This window comes from Pseudophryne corroboree, chromosome 2 (assembly GCF_028390025.1).
Source record: "Pseudophryne corroboree isolate aPseCor3 chromosome 2, aPseCor3.hap2, whole genome shotgun sequence".
Taxonomy (NCBI): domain Eukaryota; kingdom Metazoa; phylum Chordata; class Amphibia; order Anura; family Myobatrachidae; genus Pseudophryne; species Pseudophryne corroboree.
Genome location: NC_086445.1, coordinates 578,399,534 through 578,415,147, shown reverse-complemented (window position 1 = coordinate 578,415,147; position 15,614 = coordinate 578,399,534).

The following is a 15,614-nucleotide window of genomic DNA, read 5'->3' as shown; positions in this document are numbered from 1 at the left end:
AATGTAACTAACGGGCGCTGAGGCATATCCCCTGCTCCTCTCTCCTTAATCCAATCTGCTGCAGCGGTACACAATAGGCCTTTCCTATATTTCAGCTCCAGGCCCATGTGCACATTAATCTGGCACTGTGTAGTATAGTGTACTGTAGTGTAGTGTTATGTAGTGTAGTATAGTGTACTGTAGTGTAGTGTAATGTAGTGTAGTATAGTGTACTGTAGTGTAGTGTAATGTAGTGCAGCCACTTACATGATTTCTTCTTCCGGCGCTGCTGCAGGCTCCTGACCCGGCGCTCCCTCAGTCTGTACACTGTGACTGCCCCGCAGGCCAAGAGGAGCGGGGGGGGGGGGGGAGCGCTGGAGATCAGCTCAGCAGTCAACACGGGGGCCAACCAGGAGAGAAGTCAGACTGTTGAGCACAGGGGGGACCAAGACAGAGGGCCGGGGCTGAGAAAACGGGAGCGGGGGGCTGCGCGGGAGCGCAGCACACAGAAGCTCCCGCTTGTCGGATCTTGGTCCTGCAAGAGCGGCTCGGGATCGCGAGAAGCGGCTGTGAGCAGCGGGGACATGCGGCCAATCGGAATGGGGGCATCTGGCTCTCTGCCCGTCTGTCCCAGCCCACCCCCTGCCGCTGTCCAATGATTGACAGGGGTGTGCCTTCATGTGGGCTGAAGGCACAGCCCCTGTCAACGAGGCAACTGTGCTGGTGCCGCTTTCCATTCATTTTTCAATGGGCTTTTGCAGCCCGTGGCTTGGCTCCGCCCCCTGCCCGCCCCCCTCTTCAGACACTTTATCATTGTCACTGGGAGGCAGCGCTCTCGCTGCCTCCCATAGAGATTTAGCTGGATTGTCAGGTAAAAATGATTAAAATAATACAAAGTAGAATGTGTTATTTGTATCTTCTTTATATTATTTTAATCATTATGACAGGGGAGGCACTGCCTCCCCTGCCTCCCCTGACTGTACGTCCCTGCGGCATACCCACATAACCCCAGCATAGGTTGGGGTTACGTGGTCAGCATACCTACGTCAGGATCCCGGCCATCAGAATGCCAGCAGGGGGGCGAGTGCAATGAAGCCCCTTGCGGGCTCGGTGGCTCGCTACGCTCGCCACAGGTTTTATTCCCACTCTATTGGTGTCATGGACACCCATGAGTGGGAATAGTCCCTGTTAGCCGGTGTTGTGACTTGCGGTATTGTGAGTCTTCGGGATCCCGGTATCAGTATGCTGACCGCTGGGATACCATGCGCCAGCCGCGTAACTGCATCCCTGTTTCAGGCATCCAGGCGCAGACAGGACGCCTGTTTTAGATGGATCTTTTGCATAAGACTGGGGCAAATCCAAATACTAATGAAACAACTAATGATGACAACTGTGAAAAGGACGCAAAAACGTAGCGGGTGGTGTGACTGGGGTGTATGAAAACAAACAAGTGCGCACATAGATGGACAGGCAGCTTAATTAGTATATCATAGTCCATAGGCTGCGGACGTTAGTAAAGGTCACGCCGGTGTCTGACTCAGAATCAGCCCCTGAATTTAATTGATTCACTGCTTTGCTTATTACCCCCTCCAGGGGGTATAGTGTTTAATTAGTATGTCTGCTTATTGACTAATTCATGTTGTTTATAAGTTTGATCCTGTGCTGTTAGATGAATACTAAATCAATAATTCCTATAGTACGCGGGGATGTCAGTTTGTATGTATACATTTGTAACATCTGGTAGTAACATAACATGCTAATGAGATAGAAATGACAGGCCTCAAATGGACCTGGTAGAAGGAGTGGGTGAGGCCACATCGGGCATGGTTGAATATGTACCATTGTGAGTATACAGTACTGCAGTTTGGTTGCACAAATGGAAGCATGGGGGTAATTCCAAGTTGATCGCAGCAGGAATTTTTTTAGCAGTTGGGCAAAACCATGTGCACTGCAAGGGGGGGGGTCAGATATAACATTTGCAGAGAGAGTTAGATTTGGGTGGGTTATTTTAGTTCTGTGCAGGGTAAATACTGGCTGCTTTATTTTTACACTGCAAATTAGATTGCAGATTGAACACACCCCACCCAAATCTAACTCTCTCTGCACATGTTATATCTGCCTACCCTGCAGTGCACATGGTTTTGCCCAATTGCTAACAGAATTCCTGCTGCGATCAACTTGGAATTACCCCCATGGTTTTGCTACCCAGGGGCCTGGTTATGCACACTGTATGTACTTTCAATCAGGTTTTGCCTTTAACAAAAATCAGCACTTAATCCTGCAGGTAAATTATATAAAATATACACTTTTGCAAACTTGGAACCAATAACATTTCCCCCTTTTTGTTTTATTTAAAAAAAATATATAAGATATATTTTTTTGCATTACTATGTCCTTGTGTCAGTTTTATGATATTTATTATTTTTATATAGTTTTATATTTATATTTTTAACTCAGAATACATGTGTCAGATAGTCATTATTATAATGCTACATGTGTGCAGTTACTGATAAGTGCTTTGTTTAGAACTGTGAGAAATTGTATGTTCAATATTTTATATATTTCAGTGAATAATTTTCTAGTTTTACCCACAATAATAAATATTTCAGTTCTTGAGATCTTTTAGTAGTGTATATTTGAATTTGAGTGCACGGTAAGATAACAGGGGGGGGGGGAGTACACACCTCTCTTTTATCAGACCGTTCACTATTTTATGTGATTTGTACATAGCGCTGCTATACAGCTCTCCTTGGGGGTCATTCCGAGTTGATCGCTAGCTGCCGTTGTTCGCAGCGCAGCGATGGGGCTAAAAATCGGCACTTCTGCGCATGCGTATGGGGCGCAATGCGCACGCGCGACGTACTTTCACAAAAGCCAATGCAGTTTCACACAAGGTCTAGTGACACTTTTCAGTCGCACTGCTGGCCGCAGAGTGATTGACAGGAAGTGGGTGTTTCTCGGTGGTAATTGGCCGTTTTCGAGGAGTGTGTGTAAAAACTGAGGCGTGTCAGAAACAAACGCGGGCGTGGCTGGCCGAACGCAGGGCGTGTTCGTGACATCAAAATAGGAACTAAACAGTCTGAAGTGATCGCTAGCTAGGAGTATGTCTCGAGCTACTCAGAAACTGCACAATCTTTTTTTGTAGCAGCGCTGCGATCCTTTCGTTCGCACTTCTGCTAAGCTAAGATACACTCCCAGAGGGCGGCGGCTTAGCGTTTGCACGGCTGCTAAAAGCAGCTAGCGAGCGAACAACTCGGAATGAGGGCCCTTATCCGTAGTTTAATCTGTTTGGTTTACATTACGTCATTCATGTACAAGTGGGTCAGGCTAACTTGATTCAGTTGATGTCAGAAAGTTGGCCGTATATCATTGAATGTAGCTCAAAAAGCTATTTGCCTGATATTAATCTGTTCAAGATTGTTCAGAATATTATCAAACATGTTGGTAACTGAAATGGGGATCGGGGGGTTGACCATTGTTGCCCTGTGTATGTTGACATTTTCTAACATCATTAACAGGCCATAGCATTGGAAATAAACTACCATTTGGTCTGAGGAACGTAATGAGTGGGTCTCATCTAATTTGGTCATTTACATATGTTGGCACAATGGGGCAGATGTATTAAGCCTGGAGAAGGCATAAAGAAGTGATAAAGCGGTGATAAGTGCAAGGTGATAAACGCACCAGCCAATCAGCTCCAATATGTATATTGCCAGTTATGAGCTGATTGACTGGTGCGTTATCACCTTGCACTTATCACCGCTTTATTACTTCTTTATGCCTTCTCCAGGCTTAATACATCTACCCCAATGTGCCTTGCGAGGTCTTATGCTGATGAGTAGGCTCATCTTGTGTGTCGATTGACCCAACTATTTACATTGTAAGAAAAATCATTACTATTTAAATATTTGAAATCCTGGGGTTTATTTTTCTTATGTTTTTCGAAAACAGTAACTTCTAAGATGTCTGAAAAATTATATTTAGACATTATGTGCTTGCTAAAATTACATGTAGATGGTGTTTGAGGATTCATGGAGTCTGTACCTACAGTAAGAGCTTTACATATCAATCAATGTGAAAGATTCATAGAAAGCATAGTAGCCTAGAACTGTCCAAAACAAGTCCTGAGAAGCTTTAATCAATGAGAGAGGCATTACACATAAATGTCTTTTGAAGGCTTTGTGAGTTAACCATTAAATAGTGCCCATTGTTCTTTAATTGTCCACCTTAATTTGTAAGGGAATTTGGTCTGATTTCCTCCACAGACAGGGTCTTGGCAGCCCTAGCAAGGAGTTGGCTCCCTTTGTAACCTATTGAAACCTCTCCTGGGTACATGCTCACTAATCAAGCGAAATATGAGTCCAACTCAGCTCTACTGTTGCAATTCATGGCAGTTATACAATAAAATGTCTAAGATGTAGCTGCACATACAGTATAAGGAAATGCGGAAGCAAGTTGTCCGTTTTCATTAAATCTGAATTATCTTAGATGAAAATAGACAAATGTAACAAATCTGAGGTTGTCGCTTCCAATGGCAAGTAGCCATTCATAATTCTGACAACATGTACAATATTACTGCAATAAAAGTACGCACTATAAGAACATTTTCATTTGATATATTATAGGCTTCAGTGGAAGTGCAATTACATAAAGTATGAAGTAACTGTGGATTCATACTACCACTAGTGTGGAATAGAGGACTGTGGGAGGAAAGAGAGCATGATAACCTACTGGCATCATTCCCTGTTAAGGTGAGGCCACAATAGCTATGGTTAGTCTGCACCCTTTATTCTGTGTAGACGTTGGGCACATTGCCTTGGCCTACCAGCTATACTGACCTTGCCTTCTTTTGGCATGATCTATTCAACTTGTGCCAGAAGAGTCGGGAAAACCCTTGTTTGGCACCACCCTCTCATATGAAGATCTTTAGAGGCACTGTGAGACAGGAAGTCACTTTTGCCAGATTAATACATTCATTTTCTTCAGCACTTGATCCTAACTTTTATAAACTGCAGCACAATAGATATTAAAGATATTTCACAATATATTCTAAAGCTATTTACATTTTTTTTGTATGGAATCAACATATAAAGCTAAGGGTCATATTCAGTTATACAAGATAAATTAGTTTTTTTTACCGCAGCTGTATTTAAAGCGTCTATTGCAGCTAAATTTCACTTAATGTGGCCATGCACACACCCAATTTTCTTGCACGTTAATTCGGGCAAGATATTAGCAATATATGTATAGAAAAATGAGGCAATCAGCCTGGGTATCCGATCTATAGAGCTACACTAAAAAGTTCTATAGTCAATAGGTTAAACACTAATGGTAGACATGCCATAGGTCGACAGGGTCAAAATGACGACATAGTGAAAAGGTCGACATGTAAAAGGTAGACAGTTCTAAAGGTGACAGGTTCACAAAGTCGACATGACAATGGTCGATAACACATATGGTCGGCACAATTTTCCCCCCAGCTTTTTCATACTATACCATCCACATAGACTACGATTGGGAATAGTATCACTTGCCGAGTGCAGTGGTAGCAGAGCGAGGCAACTTTTCTGAAGCGTGGCTAGTGAAGTGAGACATGTGAAGGAACGCGGTACACTAATGGGGCTTTTTTTTCTGGCAGAAAAGCGCCAAACACTCAAAAGATTATAACAAAATTGTGTCAAACTTTTTTGTGTTGACCATTTCCATGTTGACCTTTTGGCCCTGTCAACCTTTTCTACTGTCTACCTATTCCATGTCGACCTTTTGACCCTTTCGACCTAATGCATGCCGGCCATTAGTGATCGACCTATTGGCATAAAACTTTTTAGTGGATGTAGATGTCAAAATCCAGTCATCTTAATGATATGTAATGGTGCCTGCAATGCTCTCTCTTCTTTCTAGAATTCTGCCCCACAATTAAAACATTGAACTGGACATTGGACAACTGAACTGGACATTGCAACTGTTAGGTGGGGTAACAAATGGCATTGCTGATGTACCGCTATATCATGCGGCTGCACACACTGCACAGTCCGGTGTAAGACTGCGCCATATAGCAGTAAATCCTGCATTCATCTAGAGATGAGCGCCTGAAATTTTTCGGGTTTTGTGTTTTGGTTTTGGGTTCGGTTCCGCGGCCGTGTTTTGGGTTCGACCGCGTTTTGGCAAAACCTCACCGAATTTTTTTTGTCGGATTCGGGTGTGTTTTGGATTCGGGTGTTTTTTTCAAAAAACCCTAAAAAACAGCTTAAATCATAGAATTTGGGGGTCATTTTGATCCCATATTATTATTAACCTCAAAAACCATAATTTCCACTCATTTTCAGTCTATTCTGAATACCTCACAATATTATTTTTAGTCCTAAAATTTGCACCGAGGTCGCTGGATGACTAAGCTAAGCGACCCTAGTGACCGACACAAACACCTGGCCCATCTAGGAGTGGCACTGCAGTGTCACGCAGGATGTCCCTTCCAAAAAACCCTCCCCAAACAGCACATGACGCAAAGAAAAAAAGAGGCGCAATGAGGTAGCTGTGTGAGTAAGATTAGCGACCCTAGTGGCCGACACAAACACCGGGCCCATCTAGGAGTGGCACTGCAGTGTCACGCAGGATGGCCCTTCCAAAAAACACTCCCCAAACAGCACATGACGCAAAGAAAAAAAGAGGCGCAATGAGGTAGCTGACTGTGTGAGTAAGATAAGCGACCCTAGTGGCCGACACAAACACCGGGCCCATTTAGGAGTGGCACTGCAGTGTCACGCAGGATGTCCCTTCCAAAAAACCCTCCCCAAACAGCACATGACGCAAAGAAAAAAAGAGGCGCAATGAGGTAGCTGTGTGAGTAAGATTAGCGACCGTAGTGGCCGACACAAACACCGGGCCCATTTAGGAGTGGCACTGCAGTGTCACGCAGGATGTCCCTTCCAAAAAACCCTCCCCAAACAGCACATGTCGCAAAGAAAAAAAGAGGCGCAATGAGGTAGCTGACTGTGTGAGTAAGATAAGCGACCCTAGTGGCCGACACAAACACCGGGCCCATTTAGGAGTGGCACTGCAGTGTCACGCAGGATGTCCCTTCCAAAAAACCCTCCCCAAACAGCACATGACGCAAAGAAAAAGAAAAGAAAAAAGAGGTGCAAGATGGAATTGTCCTTGGGCCCTCGCACCCACCCTTATGTTGTATAAACAAAACAGGACATGCACACTTTAACCAACCCATCATTTCAGTGACAGGGTCTGCCACACGACTGTGACTGATATGACGGGTTGGTTTGGACCCCCCCCAAAAAAGAAGCAATTAATCTCTCCTTGCACAAACTGGCTCTGCAGAGGCAAGATGTCCACCTCATCATCATCCTCCGATATATCACCGTGTACATCCCCCTCCTCACAGATTATCAATTCGTCCCCACTGGAATCCACCATCTCAGCTCCCTGTGTACTTTGTGGAGACAATTGCTGCTGGTCAATGTCTCCGCGGAGGAATTGATTATAATTCATTTTAATGAACATCATCTTCTCCACATTTTCTGGATGTAACCTCGTACGCCGATTGCTGACAAGGTGAGCGGCGGCACTAAACACTCTTTCGGAGTACACACTTGTGGGAGGGCAACTTAGGTAGAATAAAGCCAGTTTGTGCAAGGGCCTCCAAATTGCCTCTTTTTCCTGCCAGTATAAGTACGGACTGTGTGACGTGCCTACTTGGATGCGGTCACTCATATAATCCTCCACCATTCTTTCAATGTTGAGAGAATCATATGCAGTGACAGTAGACGACATGTCCGTAATCGTTGTCAGGTCCTTCAGTCCGGACCAGATGTCAGCATCAGCAGTCGCTCCAGACTGCCCTGCATCACCGCCAGCGGGTGGGCTCGGAATTCTGAGCCTTTTCCTCGCACCCCCAGTTGCGGGAGAATGTGAAGGAGGAGATGTTGACAGGTCGCGTTCCGCTTGACTTGACAATTTTCTCACCAGCAGGTCTTTCAACCCCAGCAGACTTGTGTCTGCCGGAAAGAGAGATCCAAGGTAGGTTTTAAATCTAGGATCGAGCACGGTGGCCAAAATGTAGTGCTCTGATTTCAACAGATTGACCACCCGTGAATCCTTGTTAAGCGAATTAAGGGCTCCATCCACAAGTCCCACATGCCTAGCGGAATCGCTCCGTGTTAGCTCCTCCTTCAATGTCTCCAGCTTCTTCTGCAAAAGCCTGATGAGGGGAATGACCTGACTCAGGCTGGCAGTGTCTGAACTGACTTCACGTGTGGCAAGTTCAAAGGGCATCAGAACCTTGCACAACGTTGAAATCATTCTCCACTGCACTTGAGACAGGTGCATTCCACCTCCTATATCGTGCTCAATTGTATAGGCTTGAATGGCCTTTTGCTGCTCCTCCAACCTCTGAAGCATATAGAGGGTTGAATTCCACCTCGTTACCACTTCTTGCTTCAGATGATGGCAGGGCAGGTTCAGTAGTTTTTGGTGGTGCTCCAGTCTTCTGTACGTGGTGCCTGTACGCCGAAAGTGTCCCGCAATTCTTCTGGCCACCGACAGCATCTCTTGCACGCCCCTGTCGTTTTTTTAAAAATTCTGCACCACCAAATTCAAGGTATGTGCAAAACATGGGACGTGCTGGAATTTGCCCATATTTAATGCACACACAATATTGCTGGCGTTGTCCGATGCCACAAATCCACAGGAGAGTCCAATTGGGGTAAGCCATTCTGCGATGATCTTCCTCAGTTGCCGTAAGAGGTTTTCAGCTGTGTGCGTATTCTGGAAAGCGGTGATACAAAGCGTAGCCTGCCTAGGAAAGAGTTGGCGTTTGCGAGATGCTGCTACTGGTGCCGCCGCTGCTGTTCTTGCGGCGGGAGTCCATACATCTACCCAGTGGGCTGTCACAGTCATATAGTCCTGACCCTGCCCTGCTCCACTTGTCCACATGTCCGTGGTTAAGTGGACATTGGGTACAACTGCATTTTTTAGGACACTGGTGAGTCTTTTTCTGACGTCCGTGTACATTCTCGGTATCGCCTGCCTACAGAAGTGGAACCTAGATGGTATTTGGTAACGGGGGCACACTGCCTCAATAAATTGTCTAGTTCCCTGTGAACTAACGGCGGATACCGGACGCACGTCTAACACCAACATAGTTGTCAAGGACTCAGTTATCCGCTTTGCAACAGGATGACTGCTGTGATATTTCATCTTCCTCGCAAAGGACTGTTGGACAGTCAATTGCTTACTGGAAGTAGTACAAGTGGGCTTACGACTTCCCCTCTGGGATGACCATCGACTCCCAGCAGCAACAACAGCAGCGCCAGCAGCAGTAGGCGTTACACGCAAGGATGCATCGGAGGAATCCCAGGCAGGAGAGGACTCGTCAGAATTGCCAGTGACATGGCCTGCAGGACTATTGGCATTCCTGGGGAAGGAGGAAATTGACACTGAGGGAGTTGGTGGGGTGGTTTGCGTGAGCTTGGTTACAAGAGGAAGGGATTTACTGGTCAGTGGACTGCTTCCGCTGTCGGCCCAAGTTTTTGAACTTGTCACTGACTTATTATGAATGCGCTGCAGGTGACGTATAAGGGAGGATGTTCCGAGGTGGTTAACGTCCTTACCCCTACTTATTACAGCTTGACAAAGGGAACACACGGCTTGACACCTGTTGTCCGCATATCTGGTGAAATACTTCCACACCGAAGAGCTGATTTTTTTGGTATTTTCACCAGGCATGTCAACGGCCCTATTCCTCCCACGGACAACAGGTGTCTCCCCGGGTGCCTGACTTAAACAAACCACCTCACCATCAGAATCCTCCTGGTCAATTTCCTCCCCAGCGCCAGCAACACCCATATCCTCCTCATCCTGGTGTACTTCAACACTGACATCTTCAATCTGACTATCAGGAACTGGACTGCGGGTGCTCCTTCCAGCACTTGCAGGGGGCGTGCAAATGGTGGAAGGCGCATGCTCTTCACGTCCAGTGTTGAGAAGGTCAGGCATCGCAACCGACACAATTGGACTCTCCTTGTGGATTTGGGATTTCGAAGAACGCACAGTTCTTTGCGGTGCTACTGCTTTTGCCAGCTTGAGTCTTTTCATTTTTCTAGCGAGAGGCTGAGTGCCTCCATCCTCATGTGAAGCTGAACCACTAGCCATGAACATAGGCCAGGGCCTCAGCCGTTCCTTGCCACTCCGTGTGGTAAATGGCATATTGGCAAGTTTACGCTTCTCCTCCGACAATTTTATTTTAGGATTTGGAGTCCTTTTTTTACTGATATTTGGTGTTTTGGATTTGACATGCTCTGTACTATGACATTGGGCATCGGCCTTGGCAGACGACGTTGCTGGCATTTCATCGTCTCGGCCATGACTAGTGGCAGCAGCTTCAGCACGAGGTGGAAGTGGATCTTGATCTTTCCCTAATTTTGGAACCTCAACATTTTTGTTCTCCATATTTTAATAGGCACAACTAAAAGGCACCTCAGGTAAACAATGGAGATGGATGGATACTAGTATACAATTATGGATGGACTGCTGAGTGCCGACACAGAGGTAGCTACAGCCGTGGACTACCGTACTGTACTGTGTCTGCTGCTAATATAGACTGGTTGATAAAGAGATGTAGTAGTAGTATGTATGTATAAAGAAGAAAGAAAAAAAAACCACGGGTAGGTGGTATACAATTATGGACGGACTGCCCAGTGCCGACACAGAGGTAGCTACAGCCGTGGACTACCGTACTGTACTGTGTCTGCTGCTAATATAGACTGGTTGATAAAGAGATGTAGTAGTAGTAGTATGTATGTATAAAGAAGAAAGAAAAAAAAAACCACGGGTAGGTGGTATACAATTATGGACGGACTGCCGAGTGCCGACACAGAGGTAGCTACAGCCGTGGACTACCGTACTGTACTGTGTCTGCTGCTAATATAGACTGGTTGATAAAGAGATGTAGTAGTAGTATGTATGTATAAAGAAGAAAGAAAAAAAAACCACGGGTAGGTGGTATACAATTATGGACGGACTGCCGAGTGCCGACACAGAGGTAGCTACAGCCGTGAACTACCGTACTGTGTCTGCTGCGACTGGATGATAAATAATGATATAAAAAATATATATATATCACTACTGCAGCCGGACAGGTATATATTATATAATGACGGACCTGCTGGACACTGTCTGTCAGCAGAATGAGTTTTTTATAGAATAAAAAAAAAAACACCACACAAGTGAAGTCACACGACGAGTGTTTAACTTTTTCAGGCAATCACAATATAGTATACTATACTACTAACTATACTGGTGGTCAGTGTGGTCAGGTCACTGGTCAGTCACACTGGCAGTGGCACTCCTGCAGCAAAAGTGTGCACTGTTTAATTTTAATAATAATATGTACTCCTGGCTCCTGCTATAACCTATAACTGGCACTGCAGTGCTCCCCAGTCTCCCCCACAATTATAAGATGTGTGAGCTGAGCACAGTCAGATATATACATAGATGATGCAGCACACTGGGCTGAGCAGTGCACACAGATATGGTATGTGACTGAGTCACTGTGTATCGTTTTTTTCAGGCAGAGAACGGATATATTAAATAAAACTGCACTGTCTGGTGGTCACTGTGGTCAGTCACTAGTAAACTCTGCACTCTCTACAGTTCTACAGTACTCCTAATCTCCAGTAAATCAGGTCAATCTCTCTCTCTCTCTCTCTTCTAATCTAAATGGAGAGGACGCCAGCCACGTCCTCTCCCTATCAATCTCAATGCACGTGTGAAAATGGCGGCGACGCGCGGCTCCTTATATAGAATCCGAGTCTCGCGAGAATCCGACAGCGTCATGATGACGTTCGGGCGCGCTCGGGTTAACCGAGCAAGGCGGGAAGATCCGAGTCGCTCGGACCCGTGAAAAAAAACATGAAGTTCGTGCGGGTTCGGATTCAGAGAAACCGAACCCGCTCATCTCTACATTCATCTGCATGCAGTCGTCAGCGGGGTCGTCCCATCTGATGTGCAGCACATCAGATGGGTTGACCCCACTGTAGAAACATGTGCACGCCCGCCTCAGTGTACACACAGTGTGATATGGACAATATATTGTGCCGATTTACGTTGGAACGATATACTGTATCGTACAATATATTGCCTAATGTGTACTCAGCCTTTAGCTACTTTTTCCTAGTAGGACTACTCTGAGGTTTACAACTAGTAATGAGTGAATTGCTTCGAGCGATTCTCTAATGGGGAAATTGCCTCAGATTGGAGAAAACAAACAAACAATGGCATTCACAGTGCATAGAACATGAAGAAGCTGATCAACAAATGCCACATGACTTGAGCTTTAGGAAAGGAGGTTACTGCACTGCTCTAGGGGGGCATGCAGTTAATTTGCTGGCTTTCGGGATCCCGGCAGTCAGGATACCAATGCCGGAAATTCCGACAGCCAGAATCCCGGCTCACGGGGCTATTCCCACTTGTGGGTGTTCACGAGACCCATAGAGTGGGAATAGAACGTGAGAAGAGCGCAGCGAGCCACAGAGCCCACAAGGGGACTCTTTGCGATCGCCCCGCTGCCGGCATACTGGATGCCGGGATGCCGCTGTCGGTATACTGACGGCTGGCAATTCAAACTAATCCCTCTAGGGGCAAATGTTTCAGGGTGCTATCTGTTAAGGTGCATACACACTGGGCGTTTTTGCCCAGTGTGTATGCACAGCGATGATCGCTGACATTGCTGGGCTGAAAAGTGCAGGACGCTATGGAAAGCCGCTCACCCCGCCGTTCATCTACTGGTAATACCAGTAGATGAACGGCGGCCGCCAGCGTTGAAGCTCACCGCTCATCGCTTGTGCATACACACTGGGTGGCTTTGAGCTGAAAGCAGCTCAACACACCAAAAGTGACCTGCTCTCAGCTCAAAATCGCCCAGTGTGTATGGGCCTTTACTGTGACTATTACACTTTCCATTTTCTGTATATACATTTTTCACAACACACCAATGACCGCAAAACATAATTGTTTTCTGTACTCGTCATGGTATACGTTCAGGATGTCAACATGGGCAGAATGTAAATGTATTTGTTAAATTAATACAAATGAAAAATTTACCATTTTTGTGTCACATCTGAAAGGGATCCCGTACTTGCACTTAAGCAATGCTTATACAAGTTTCAATACTAAAAATAAAATGAATGCAAAAAAAGGAAATTTTTCACAGTATATATTGTATACTGTACAACCAGGGTTGGACTGGCCCACAGGGGCACAGGGGAAACCCCTGGTGGGGCTCCACTGCCTGTGGGTCCACCTTCTCCTCTAGGGTTCAGGTTCCAGACTGTACACTTGAATTATATATTATACATGTTACAGTACCTTATACTCAGTGGTGCAAATAGAAAAAAATTCTTAGTGGTACTGTACGCGAGCACCAAAAAATGGTGTGGCCAATGAAAATGGGGGCATGATACACATATGGGTGGCCAGATACCTATATGACCCAAATAGTGCATTGCCAGATACACATATGCCTCCACAGTGCCAGATACACATATGCCCCCACAGTGCCAGGTACACACATGTTCCCACAGTGCCAGATACACACATGCCCCCACAGTGCCAGGTACACATATGTCCCCACAGTGCCAGATACACATATGCCCCACCAGTGCCAGGTACACACATGTCCCCACATTGCCAGGTACACACATGCCCCCACAATGCTTCTCACCACTGCCACTGCTCTGGCTGCTGCTGTGTGTCTGAGGGGAGGAGAGCGCAGAGCGCGACTCTCCTGCCCCTCAGTCCGTTCTCCGTTGGTGGAGTGTTCCCCAGATCAGGTACCGGTTCATGAGCCAATCAAAGCTGCCGGTCCACGAGCTCTGACTGGCTATCGAACCGGCCCTCATTTGAGATACACACCACCACCGGAGACCGGACTGAGCACTGCGGGGCAGGAGAGGTGCGCACTGCGCTCTCCTCCCCTCACACACAGCAGTAGCTGCAAGCAAAGGTGGTCGGACCGGCGGTAGTGCGTACCGGCGGTCAATTTCTTACCGGTACGCAATTCCGCCCCATACCACCATACTTGCAGCACTGCTTATGCACAGGACTATGGTGTATTTTCTACAGTACATTGCTGTTACTAATCTGGTACATTATCATGCAATGTACTAGCAGTATTTACAATATATACACAGTCCGACACTTTGTACAAAAACATCATGTCAGTTGTAATGGACATAGGGCTTAATTCAGACCTGATTGTAGATGTGCGAGAAAACGCACATTTACAGTCAATTTCTGTGACATGCGGTGAGGATGCCCAGCACAGGGCAAGTCCACCCCGCATGCCGGATCCAGGTCCCCCCTCGCAGACATGCGAGAGCATCACGTGGCGGCGACGCTTTTGCGTTTTTAGGGTAGCCCTCTGCCTACGCAGCCTAGCTGTGAAGGCAGACGGCTACCCGCCATGTTAACGTCACTCAGCTGTCGTGGTCCACCCTGCAAATGGTCCAACATGCAAATATAGTGGTGGATGCTCAACATGCCTGCGTTATCCTGACCATGCCCCTAAAATGGAGCACTGACGCCCACAAAACGCGTCATCGACAGTCCATTCCCTCCCCCTCCAGGTCGTAAACTGCTTTCTGAAGAGAACACAATTTAGGACCTTGTACATGCGCATTACGGCATACGTGCATGCGCAGATATGCAGAAACCGTTTCAGAGTGATTTTTGCACATCAGCGCCAGGGTATGAATCTGCCCCATAATACTGTTATCAGCTTGTCTTAGCAGGGTCACCTTTTTTTCTTTTTTTGTGGAATTAGTTTTTGTTGTAAAAGACACATAGGATATACAAGACAGTAAGGAACCAGAGGCAGAACTCTGGGAGGCAAAGGAGTCATCTGCCGCCGGGCTCCTGCTCTGAAGGGGGCACCTCTCCTCCCATTCTGTGACACCATTGAATTAGGTTAATTGATATCTGTTGCTGTCTTTTCAGTGGCCAACCTATTCACTGGTCCCTGCACCTTACAAATCACATCCTTTTCATTATACTGTAGGTACACATTTTACAAGGGTCACACCCAAGATTAGAAACCACAACCTATTACACTGGAAGCAGACACCTTACTAGTGGAGCTATTTTCTCCTGTGTAGGAAATATGAGAATTTTAACTATGGGGGTAATTCCAAGTTGATTGCAGCAAGATTTTTGATAGCAATTGCCAAAACCATGTGCACTGCAGGGGAGGCAGATATAACATGTGCAGAAAGAGTTAGATTTGGGTGGGTTATTTTATTTCTGTGCAGGGTAAATACTGGCTGTTTTATTTTTACACTGCAAATTAGATTGCAGATTGAACACACCCCACCCAAATCTAACTCTCTCTGCACATGTTATATCTGCCTCCCCTGCAGTGCATATGGTTTTGCCCAATTGCTAACAAAAATCCTGCTGCGATCAACTTGGAATTACCCCCTATGGGGTATATGCAATTGCGGTCAAATTCCCGAAATTGTCGAATTTCGGGAATTTTTCGCCAAAAAAAAAAATTCGACAATGCAATTCAGTACTTTCCGACAAAAAAACGGACTTTCAAAATTCGACTTTTTGAAATTCGACTTTTG